The following is a 13,237-nucleotide window of genomic DNA, read 5'->3' as shown; positions in this document are numbered from 1 at the left end:
GTAAATGATTTGTACACGTGCGCGTAACCACAGGTAGAGTAAGCCACCAATGTTCGACCACCATCAGTTCGGAAGTTATTTTTCTTTAAACCCGTAAAGAAAAATTCTGCTCTTGCTATGCCTTTGGAGAGGTCTAGGCCATAAACTCTTGCATGCAAAATTTCAGGCCTGCAACTTTCTTTGTCTGGCTGCAGGAGCTGCAAAAGTGACCTGTCCGAATGTTCTCAATTCTCGGACAAAAATATGTATTATCGGTCGAGTGGCACTGCTCGTAATGCTTGAAGCTGATCAAGTCTTTCTGTGCTTGATATGAAAGAGCAACTTTTATACTCTACGAATATATGCAGATATTTGGCTTAGTCCTTATTGGCTGTGAATTATAAAGCTCCAAAGTCACCTCTGTCGAGCAATCTTAAATTCGGCCACATGTGAAACTAGTACAAATGAAATAGTTACCTATATGGAATTCAAAGCAATTTTTATGAACATTGAAAGCATCAGCTACCGTTCAATAGTATATAGATACATGCACAATGACCGCACCTTGATTTTTGCCCGAATAGCTACATTGCATTTAGGCTTCTTTGACAGCAGCAACCTATCTACTGCACCCAGCACAAATATGCACGATCCAAATCCACTTAAATGGGGTTTTGACTATCCCCAAGTCTTAAAAATTGTCCAGGATATTAGCCAGATCGAAATACTCTAATAGAGCAGTCACTTACGCTAATAATTATAACGATCAGCCAATGTATTATCATGTGTCATCAGTATTTAAACATTGTAATCAATGAAATTCATATATATAGTCTTATTGAAGTTAATATACCTCAGCGTGGCCCTCAGATTCTCTGACTGCTCCAATTGTATAATAGGTGACTGTTCTATTAGAGCGCTTCGATCTGGCTAATGTCGTTGACATTTTGGAGAGAAACTTTTGACATTTTGAAGACATGGGTTAATCAAAACTCCATTTAAGTGGATTTGGATTGTGTACATATGTACTGGGTGCAGTAGGTAAGCTGCTACTACCAGAGAAGCCTAAATGCAATGTAGCTATACGGGAAAAAATCAAGGTGCGGTCATTGTGCATGTATCTATTTACTATTAAACGGTAGCTGATGCTTTCAATGTCCATAAAAATAGCTTTGAATTCCATATAGGTAACTGTTTGATTTATGCGAGCTTCACATGTGGCCGAATTTAAGATTGCTGGATAGAGGTGACTTTGGAGCTTTGTAATTCATAGCCAATAAGGACTAAGCCAAATAGCTGCGTATATTTGTAGAGTATAGGAGCTGCTCTTTCATATCAAACACAGAAAGACTTGACCAGCTTCAAGCATTACGAGCAGTGCCACTCGACCGATAATAATACATATTTTGTTCGAGAATTGAGAACACTCGGACAGGTCACTTTTGCAGCTCCTGCAGCCAGACAAAGAAAACTGCAGGTCTGAAATTTTGCATGCAAGAGTTTATGGCCTAGACCTCTCCAAAGGCATAGCAAGAGCAGAAATTTTCTTTGCGGGCTTAAAGAAAAATCGCGTCCGAACCAATGGTGTCGAACATTGGTTAGATTAGATTAGATTAGATTATCGATTTTTGTCAAAAGACAAGGGTCACACAAAAGGCAAAGCCTGCAAACGTGCTCCCCTTACAAAGACATACATACATACATACAGTTACAAGTACAAAATAAAAAATACAGCAAAAACATGACACACGACAACTACATACCTATACAAAAAGAAAACAAAGAGAAAATTACAAAATCAGGTTAGCTGAGCAGAAATCGACGAAGTGCCATCCGAAAAGGAATTGCTTTGGAAATTTGGTGGCTTACTCTATGACCAGCTGCACTAGAAAAAAATGGCGTGCTGAGCAGAAATGTACTGGAGCGTTTACGAGTGTTCTGCTACGCGCAGTAACAAAAGAACGGATTGTATGAAGATGTGCCATCAAATCGACTGAACAGTGTTTTGTTTTCATTAAGTTTTACATGAGGCGTAGAACTACTGCACGAAGGAAGAATTGATTGTAAGTACGCAAGTCATCCAGGCCTAGTCCTACGATTTACAAAGAACTAGATGATTTACACGACTCTGGGAAGTCTAGTTTATTACAAGGTGAGCATTTATTAGATAGTCGTTCTGTCTGATATGTACAGTGAACAAGTATAGTACTAACCAGAATTGTTTCCTTCTAGGTGCATCACAACTGTAAATTATAAGACATGGCTAATCCAAGAAGAAAAAGATGGAATAAGAAAATGAAGATTCCAAAACTGCATAATGGACCATGATGTATGATGATATTATTGTTCATGCTTGTATGGTCTTGTACACAAGGCGCGTTTCTAGTGTATGAATGTGTTTCCCAACCAGCGATCAGCCTTGAACGGTCTAGCTGTTGGTTATGTATTCATGTATCTGTGTTTCCAACCAGCGATCAGCTTTGAGTGGTCTAGCTGGTAGGTTATGTATTCATGTATCTGTGTTTCCAACCAGCGATCAGCCTTGAGCGGTCTAGCTGGTAGGTTATGTATTCATGTATCTGTGTTTCCAACCAGCGATCAGCCTTGAGCGGTCTAGCTGTTGGTTATGTGTTCATGTATCTGTGTTTCCCAACCAGTGATAACCTTGAACGGTCTAGCTGTTGGTTATGTATTCATGTATCTGTGTTTCCCAACCAGCGATCAGCCTTGAGCGGTCTAGCTGTCGGTTATGTATTCATGTATCTGTGTTTCCAACCAGCGATCAGCCTTGAGCGGTCTTGCTGTTGGACTTGTATTCATGTATCTGTGTTTCCCAACCAGCGATCAGTCTTGAGCGGTCTTGCTGGGGGAACATGTATGTAATTTCTGTGTTTTATATAGAAATCTTGCATGTAGTATGTAACAATATGTGACCCGGTCTGCGAAAAGGGCTCTTATAGCCTTTCCAATTATCCATGTTTGGCTAATCATAACTCCTAATCTACTAAAGCTATCATCATGTAATTACACCCACAGCTACTGCCAGGTTAGGGTTGTTGAGTGACCAAATTGTAGGCTTGTACCATATTCACCAGTGAAGTTATGGGTTACCATATATATGCAATTGGAAAGGCTATAAGAGCCCTTTTCGCAGACCGGGTCACATATTATCATTGATGTGATTTTTAGGACAGCTGTGCGAAACTCTATCAGTCAAATTGATGACCTATGTAGCAGCAAAGTTACATTGCACAAGATTTACCTCCAAAACTGATTATCTACCTTTTTGTACCGCAAGTGGTTAACAACTTAAATGGATGAAGAATATTGATGTAGTACGTATGGAGAGAGATGGCACACTACTAGCTATTTTTTTATGTTGCCGTTATGTTGTAGCTGAATTTCAAGAAAGATGATCACAAGGTGCATAGTACTTCTGTGCAGTTAACTTGCATACAAAAACTTCATTAATGGAACTACCTCTGGAGAAAAATAATGCAGCTTTGATAGTGAGGTGGTCTCAATAAAGAGGTCATGAAGTACACCTTACTGACATGGCCACTATAATAATAATATATTTGTAGTGCAGTAAATTCTGCTTTGTTTGACATCATTATTTGTGACCGGATTTGCGAAAAGGGGTCTTCCATACACATCCAATTTACCAACTTTGACGACTCATAACTACAGATTGGAGAAGCTATTGTCTTAAAATTTGGTCTGTAGTGAGCACCAACATAGTTTAGTAGATAGATAAATTTTCACATTAATCCATTACTTGAGCACATAGTTATGGTATTCTGAATTCATAGAATTGGATGTGTGTGGAAGAGCCTGTTTCGCATATCCGGTCACATTTAGCTTGTATAAATTAGACTATCTGTGTGCTTACCTGCAGCTATCAAGGTTATTCCCCATCTCCCCCAGTAAAGGACGTTTTCAGCATTATGAAGGGATCTAAATTTATTCCTGAGGGTACGGACATTAACTGAAGCCATGGCACATTGTCATATCCCTATTTGTATCTCCAAAATGTGAACGTATCTGTTTTGTTATCAACCATAATTCTGTTGTAGAATCACTTCTTCATTGTTTGGAATCACAGAGGATGGGAGCAGTAAACTACAGGCATAGCAACAGTTGTGAAAAAGTGGATTGTAAGTGTTACTTAGGTTCGTGTGGCTAGACTGCCTTCCACCTCCTCTCTTTCTTTGTTGCATTGTTTGTCAGCGCGATAGAGCCTGGTGAAGTGTAGTGGTGACTTTAAACCAATATCCAGTGAAATTGATTCATTGGCTAGCTGTATGTTAGTATGGTGGACATAAACGCTACAGCAAAACTTGTAACAGAGCTGATACCATTGCTACATAGTATTTTCCCAGCAAGAACAGCAAGAAACTGTGGTAACTGTTTGCCTACGAATGCATTTTGTCAACAGTAAGTCACCAGGCCCTATCTCGCCAGCCAATGACATCACAAAGAAGTAAGATAGTGGTCTGGCCATGCAAGTATAAGTGCTGTCATGCTTATCTAACTGTTTGTTATAGACTATAAGTTTGTTTGTTTGGAGTAACTGAGGGTGGGGCAGTGAAATAATTCCAGAATAGAAATGGTTGTGAACAAGTGGAATTGTAAGTGTTCTCTTGCTATGTAACTGTTTTGTTATCGACCATAATTCTGTTGTAGAATATTTGGAAGAACTGAGAACAGAGCTGCGAAAGAGTGAAAACTATGATTACAGTTGTGAAATGTACGCAAGTGGTGGCATGATTATGTAGCTGTGTTGTTATCGACCATAATTCTATTGTAGAATTAGTCTGTCATCGTTAAGTACAGGAGCAGTGAAATATTGAAGCTACAGGCAGAATAGTGGAATGTAAATATACGGGTATGCTCATCTTAGCTGTTTTAATCTGCCGTAAATGTGTAGTCCCTTTTTGTTTGAAATAACTGAACAGTGGAATAACAAAACTGCCAGTAGAATGGATTTTGCTGGAAATGTAAGTATTGGTGTGCTTATCTAACTGTTTTATAATCTGCAATAATTCTGTAGTGCCTTTTTTGTGTGAAAGAACTGATGAATGGAGCAGTAACTACAGGCAGAATAATGAACAAGTGGAAATGCAAGTGTAAGCGTGCATGCTTATCTTAACTGTTTTAATTGCTGTATTTCTTTAGTCCATTTTTGTTTGAAATAACTGAGCAGTGGAATTACAAAACTTTTAGTAGAATAGATTCTGCTGTGAACAAGTGGAAATGTAAGTATCGGTGTGCTTATCTAATTGTTTTAATCTGCCGTGATTCTGCAGTCCCTTGAAATAACTGACAAATGATGCAGTAACTACAGGCAGAATAGTGAACAAGTGGAAATGTAAGCATTTGGTATGCTTATCTTAACTACTTTGTAATCGACTAATATTCTGTACTCACTTTTGTTTGAAACAAATGAGGCTGGACAGGAGCAGTGAAATGATGACGGAGTAAAAAGCAGTTGGATAGTTTTTTGGAGATGTAAGCAGTGGCATTTTTGAAACTGTTTTGTCATCTGTCATAATACCATTGCAGTGTTGATCCCTTCAACCTCCTTGTTGAGTCACTGTGATGGTGGTGGTGGTGGTAAAGAAACTGGAAAACTATTGATTTTATTAATAAATTTATGCACGTTCACTGTGAAAAAGGTGGGATATAATATGGTATTTCCAGTGGCTTATTGAATACAAATAAGCCTTAATATAAACCCTGTATTATACTCATGTTATACTATAGTATAATACATACTATACTATTACATATATGGTTTCAGTTTATTAACCACATTACCTGAAATAACTTATATCTAGTATAATGTCCACACTATACCATCACATATATGGTTTCAGTATGTTTAACACATAACTAAAGCCTTACATGAGATTGTTAGTATAATACAGGTTATATCAAGCTTTTTTGTATTCAATAAGCCACTGGAAATACCATCTTATATCCCTCTTTTTTCACAGTGGTGATCATATGAATAATTAATGATGCGCATTTATTCGAAAAAATCTTTTAACGTGATGGGAGGCATGGAAGGCGTATTGGGAACATTGTACAAGGTTTGTAGAGGGCAATGGGGTTATTAGTTACTAGAGTGCCGGGTATATAACGAGGGATGATAAGTCCGAATGTGGGTAAGGTTACGGGTTTCCGTTCGCAAAAAAAGTCTCACTATGGAAATTTAGAAAAACCCGTTTCACTGCCAACGGGTTCGCCGATTAATGCACGGTGATTTGTTTAACAGTAGCATTTTACGGGTGATTTTTGTACCGTTTCAGGGCCTACATTCTCCTGTGAGGGTTACTAGATTCTTTCCTATACATTTGAAGGTTATGACAGTTTACAGAGGTAAAAAGTCAAGGCTTTTTAATACAATATAAATTACAACATTTATCCTTGTGCATGTGAAACATAGGTTACGAGAGTTACTAGGCTATTTCTCATACATTTGACGGTTACAAAAGGTTACATGGTATTTTAAAAGCAATATAGACAATGTGGAATAGTAGATTACAAGACTTACCGGGCTCTTTCTCATACATTCAAAGGTTACAAAAAGGTACAGGAGTTTTAAAGCAGCCGGCAATATTTTTCCATGTAGAGTGATGATATACAGTGGAACCCCACTAGGAAGGACACCATTAGGAAATTTATTCTTGTCCTTTTCAAGATGTGTCCTTTATTGAAGGGTGCATGTACAAAGTACCTTTTTTTGATTAATTTGGGACCCAGACACATGTCCTTTATAAAGAGGTTGTCATCAGTTCAGGGGTGTCCTTTTAGAGGGGTTCCATTGTAGGTTACAAGCCACATTATAACACACTTTAATGAATCAAAGACCCCACTATACTGTTGTGACTGTAAAGGTGTCGTACCAACTGCACTGTATAGTACATATAAAATTAGAAAAGGTATGCTGGGATATTATGGGTTTTAAAGTGTGTTTGAAAAGGTGCTGCAGTCCACGATCAAACAAAGCTAAGTAGCCTTAACTCTGGACCCATTCCATTTACACTCAAATGCTTAGAGATCTACCAGCCAATTCAAGGATGTTTTCTCCCTGTGATTTCCATAATTATTACAGATGGAGACCAGCACATGGCAATGTTTCTTCACATATGTTAATGCAGTAGCATAGCATAACAATTGTGCATTTTGTGATACAAGCATCAAATATTGGTACAGAGATATATATGACTGGGCCTGTGAAAATAGAGCATGTGGGCACATGATTTTTGCCTACTTTTTCAAACTTTCATCACTCATAACTTTTAATACCATTATGATATTACAGTGCAATTTTCAGCTCTTGGTAAGCATATAATTGGCTTTATGATGCAAGTTACAGAATGCAGATATCTTTTCCAATACTGATATATAACCTGTAGAGTGATGGGGTGTAGTTTGTGCCCACATGCTCTGTTTTCGCAGACCCAGTCACATATAGACAATCCCATAAGGAACAAATCTGGATATTGCAACACTGCAGACCACGCTTCCTCCGCCCACTATTGATGCATACTAATATTAATTTGGGAATTGAGGCTACGTAAAGGTGGAAATGGGTTTTAAAACTTCTTCTTTGTGATGTAACCCGGATATTGGGCCTCCCCATTTGATAAGCCCCATCCACTTTTACTATGCATATAATGTGATTTATTCAAATAAAAAGCAGTGCCATAACAGTTTTGGCTAAACTTATTCTTCATGATGTAATAATGCACTTATGGGTATAATGCATTTTAGGCTATAGAGTTCTCAGTGGAGATATTACATTACCAGCATAACATTACTGTACAACCTTTAGGTGTGTACTCACTTCTGTTTTCATGTAGTCTAGTTCATGCACTGAGTAAATACCACTTATTTAATTCTAGCAATGGTCTAATCATGAGGAAAAACTCTGTCGTTGTTTTTATATTGAATTAGAATACTGCATACTGATTGTGTACATTTCGGACATGTGGTAACCTTTTGAATGTACATGGATATCCTATAGTGCAACCGGGCATGTACTGTACTTCCAAAAAGGTAAATTTCATGTTTCTGGTTATAACTTGAGACATACACCACACATCCTAATTCTGTTTTTTGCACATGGTTATACTCATGTATCTGTACATATCTGTACACAGGTTACCATGGCAACAACCACAATTATCTCAAAAATGGTATATTTATGGTTTTTGGTTTTTTTGTATCTAGTTTTATATACTTTTGAGTTTTCCAATAATTTTCTAGTAGATGAAAGGTCTCATCAAGCCCAACAATTTGTAGTACCAGGTTTGTAAAAAATGTTGTAAAAGTAAGTTATGGTGATTTTTGTGATTTTCATAGGGTTTCAAAAAATGTATCTAGTTTTACATACTTCAAATTTTTTACATGTACTCATTATTTTCTGAAAGAAGATAGACATGACTAAAATCAAGAGTTCATAATATATATATTTAGGAGAGTATCCAACGCCTATATTACCCCTTCAAAACACACTGCGTAATAATTGTGCAATATTGTGTAACATATCTGAATATTTTAGTATAATTTCAGTAAACTCCAACACATGGCTTCGCCATGAAAGACTTGTTGATAGGCGTTGATATACCAAAGGGAAGACCTGCAAGCACTTCAAGGCCCTTGTAGCTCTTGAAGCAAGTTAGCACCTATGGTGATGATGACTATTGCGTAACATTAATACGCAGTGCGTTTTGAAGGGACAATACAGCGTTGGATACTCTCCTAAATATATATATTATGTACTCTTGCTAAAATTTGTAGCTGGGGTTTTGTAAATTTCTTTTTACTTTTTGTTTTATGACATCGTAAAGTCAGATTGAGGATTTTTCTGTGAAATTTGTTGAAAACCACAATTTATAAAAGTACGCTCTGAGACACTGCAAATATGTATAACCACAAAAAAACAACAAATTATGAAATACTAATGAGCAAAGCAACACATGAAAGGATAAAAACATTATAGAATGTATCTAGTGGCATATAGAAATAAATGCGTGGGCGAGGAAGTAAAATAAGTTTGGAGGTTTATGCCTGGTTGCACTATAACTGAGCTGGTTTCATTGTTTTTTTTGCTCTGGAGCACACTGATTATGCTCACCAGATTCTCATTCATCTGAAAGATATTGCTATTTTATGGCTAACAAGACTGTTGTCCAATATTGCAATTAATGAAGTGCATCGACAAAACAATGCTTCAATAAAAAGAGATAGAGGAGTAATTGACCTCATAAATAATTAAGGTGCTCCACAATATGGAATGGGTGCAGGTGCAGATTTATCTAGAATAGTAGAAGAGCTTCACAAAAGCCTGATCACTTTTCCCAGATTGTTCAAACTAAATACAGCAAGGGTGCCTACTAGTGCAGCAGTATAGTAAAAGTACCTTTACCTATAAAATGTCGAGCATACCTTTGAATATAGTGTCAGAACCCACATACCTTGGTATCCGCCTTTATCATAAACTATCATGGGAACCCCACATCAATTATATCTGTGTCAACCGTATTCTTGGATTTTGAAAAGGAATTTATGTAATGCTCCAATCCAAATCAAAGAACACTTGTACAAGCAACTACTGTTACCTTCTATTGATACTGCTCAGCCATCTGGGATCCTCATCACCAAACTATAATTCACAAACTAGAAATGATCCAACATCGAGATGCAAGATTTGTCCTTAATGAACCCTAACACAAATCTAGTCATCAACAAGATGGTGTTTGAGATATGTTGAACTACCTAAAATGGCCAAGTTTGGAAAGTATATAAGAGAGGAGATGCGAGACTTGTATTAATTTTCAAGATTGTGAGAAACTTAGTAATGCTATCAAATCATTGTTTACCTCAACCAGCTCCTCTGTCATATACTCATTCCACAATTTGCACAGCTCCAATCCAGAATTGATCTATACAAGTACTCATTCCTACTAAGGACAATCATAGACTGGAACAAATTAACAATAGACAATATGCACACAATAAATATTGACACTTTTAAGGACATTATAGATAAGCTAAATCATTGTGATTTGTAATGTACATTAGCATGTTGCCCTTGGTGGGCTTTGCTAATTAAATTTTAAATAAAAAAGATCCCAGTACATCAAACTTATTGTGCACTTTGATAAAGCACCATAATTGGTTCACAAGTAGATTAATACCTAATGATCTTTTTTTGGATATGGAGGCACTTGTAATAATACTTATGGTGGCCATGGTAACAGTTTACAAAATGGTGGCCATGGAACTATACCATTTCCATTAAAACAGCACTAGTCCTTAAAATCTTGATATAAAAGTAAATAGGCAGCTCCAGAGATTTTGGTGACCAGTGTCCAATCCAGCCTTTTGTGAAGTCATAGATCTGAAGTTGAGACCAAAATAAAAGACCTTTAGCACTTGTGCTGTAAAGCCTTAATAAATAAATATATAAATGAATAAATAAAAAGGTCTCAAAAACTTCCAGATAACACTATCCTCTTTCAGCTCTTATTTCTCATTGCTTTATGAATCAGTTACTTATCAATTAATACTATACTGGTTTAGTGCAAGCATAGATCAGTGGGGTAGAAGATCTATGGTGTAAATGAAGTACTACTGATACAATAAATGCTCTATTAGGGTGACTGCTCTATTAGAGTAGTTTGATTTGCTTTACTGGTTTCTGAAAACCTCAGAAACTCTCCTGAAGCCGTCCCTGTACTCCAACAACCAGGGTCTGATGAAAACTACTGATAGTATTTTTGAGCCAAACGGACTATATTTCCAGAAGCTATACTCTAATAAAGCAGTCAGCTATACTCTAATAGAGCATGGAGTTAGAAGAATTGCATTGTTATCAACAGGTGTCAAAGGAAATTAAATGTTGAACAAAATAATGTACAGTAGGAATGCTTCTAGATCAGATACCATGTAGTTGATTCAACTAGGTGTGAATTTATACAGGGACGGTTTTAGGGGGTTTCCGGGGTTTCTGGAAACCCCTTTGGGTTAGCTCACCTCAGAGCATCTGTCCAACCATTAGATAATCAGTGAATAGGTAATAACTACTATAATTGTGCTGTTCTTTGTTTAACAGTAGCCATCTTCCTCTCAATACAGTAGTGAATTCAAGTAGAGCACAGGGTCCCTTCTCCATCCTCAATCCTATAGTTTCATCCCATAATTGTGTAAATAAAATTTCTTACAAGGTTGAGGTACTCTAATATAACAGTCAGTCAAATACTCTAATAGAACATTCACTAGGAGGTAACACTATTAAGAATCCTCCACATTTATTGCTACTTTTAAGGCCCTGTATATCTATCACCATTTCATGCACTTGTACAGTAACCTAGCTACAGCTACAGGATTTTTGTAAGTGAAGCACACATGGTTCTTAGCATGCTATATAATATGTTGTGTTCTATATAATTTATTGCGATTACTTCAGTTAGTCTTATAACTCAGCTACCCATACAGTAACTGATCCCTAATGTACACCAAACTTTATTTTCATGCTTCAAGTCAATCCAAAATGTATATTATACAAACAATATGTGACTAGGCCTGTGATAATAGGGCATGTGGGCACATGAGTTTTGCCTATTTTTTCACACTTTCATCACTCATAACTTTTTGTACCATTATGCTATTGCATTGCAATCTTCAACTCTTAGTAAGCATTTATTTGGCATCATGATGCAAGTTACAGAATGGACATATACTTTCTAATACGGAGATATGACCTGTAGAGCGATGGGGTGTAGTTTGTGTCCACATGCCCTGTTTTCGCAGACCCGGTCACATATTATCTTAATTTTCCTTCCCTGCAGTACTAGGTCAGGTGGCTTTAAGCTATATCACAAAGACCTTCTACCACTAATTGTAGCAAACAATGAACATTTTGTCAGGAACTGCATGCACAAGGCATTTCTAAAAATATTTTACTGTCCGGTTTACATAATTTATTATTAGATGATAATCACTGAGGTGCATCAGTTGGTAAGTCAGAAGCTCTAAACTTAATGTGTAGCTATTGTATAGTTTTAAACACTAAGCTTTTAAAGTTTAATATGAACTTTTGAGATATTGTGAGATTACAACCTTGTCAGCAGCTGGGGGCTGCACCCCCAGACCCCTGCTTATCAGCATAACTGGAAACCCCCTTCTAAAAATCCTAGATCTTCCCCTGTTATATATTATGCTGTAGTCAGAAGTCGCTAGTCATGTAAAGCTGAGTAACAACAACAATGTAATAAAATACACTCATACCATGATCATGCACTTCACTTGGGTGTATGCATATAGCATACCCTCATAACAGATGCATTAAAATGCTCAAGATTTTTCAGCACCTGAGGGCTGCATTCTGTCAGTTATTTTTGATAGACAGAGCTCCCTCTGAAAAACCCTGGCTACACACCTGGTCACCAATTAGTCTAAAATAGAAAAAGGATTGCCAATCAGGAGACAAAGCCATACCCAAAGTTACATTAGATACCTAGCTCCCATCAGATACCATGGTACAGCTGTTTAATCAGTATACTTAGCCTTTGTGATTGTGCAATAATTTACTAGTCTACTATAAATAAGCAATAAGGTGTTGATGCCTAGGTGTGATATATATTATAAAAGCATTCCATTACCCACTGTTGCCTGCTGTTATCTACTGTTACATTCTGTTACCCACTGTTGTCTGCTGTTACCCACTGTTTACTACCGTTACCCACTGTTACCTGCTGTTACCCACTGTTGCCTCCTGTTACCCGCTGTTGCCTACTGTTATACACTGTTACCTAATGTTACCCACTGTTGCCTCCTGTTACCCACTGTTACCTGTTGCTACCCACTGTTACCTGTTGTTACCCACTGTAGCCTCATGTTACCCACTGTTACCTACAGTTACCCACTGTTGCCTGCTGGTGCCCACTGTTTCCTACTGTTACCCACTGTTGCCTACTATTACCCACTGTTGCCTGCTGGTACCCACTGTTTCCTACTGTTACCCACTGTTGCCTACTGTTACCCACTGTTTAGACCTGGCTTAAAATGAGATAAACTAATCTAAACCAAAACAGCCAAGCTATAAAAAAAGAGTGCGGCCCCCAAGGTGAAAAAAGATGTGAAATCCAAGGTGGCGGCCAAGAAATGGCTGTGATGGTAGGTTAATGGCAAAAATTTTAATTACGACAATATAATTCAGGTGAATTTGTGTTGCCTCCTACAC

The 13,237-nt window shown here is 37.3% G+C and overlaps 2 long non-coding RNA genes across 2 annotated transcripts in view; both read left to right on the top strand.

Moving 5' to 3' along the window:
• The first annotated feature begins 3,256 nt into the window (after positions 1-3,256).
• Positions 3,257-13,237, top strand: part of LOC136247265 (uncharacterized) — a 41,540-nt gene continuing 31,559 nt past the window's right edge. The window contains exons 1-2 of the long non-coding RNA XR_010697291.1: positions 3,257-3,402; positions 4,056-4,136. This is a non-coding gene — a long non-coding RNA (uncharacterized lncRNA). The remainder of the gene's footprint in view (positions 3,403-4,055; positions 4,137-13,237) is intronic.
• On the top strand, positions 4,812-5,102 carry LOC136247279 (uncharacterized). The gene is made up of 3 exons (XR_010697313.1): positions 4,812-4,855; positions 4,910-4,979; positions 5,033-5,102. It is a non-coding gene; the product is annotated as an uncharacterized lncRNA (long non-coding RNA).

Source organism: Dysidea avara, chromosome 2, assembly GCF_963678975.1.
Source record: "Dysidea avara chromosome 2, odDysAvar1.4, whole genome shotgun sequence".
Taxonomy (NCBI): Eukaryota; Metazoa; Porifera; class Demospongiae; order Dictyoceratida; family Dysideidae; genus Dysidea; species Dysidea avara.
The sequence above is the reverse complement of the archived record's forward strand: the minus strand, read 5'-3'. Positions and strand labels throughout refer to the sequence as shown.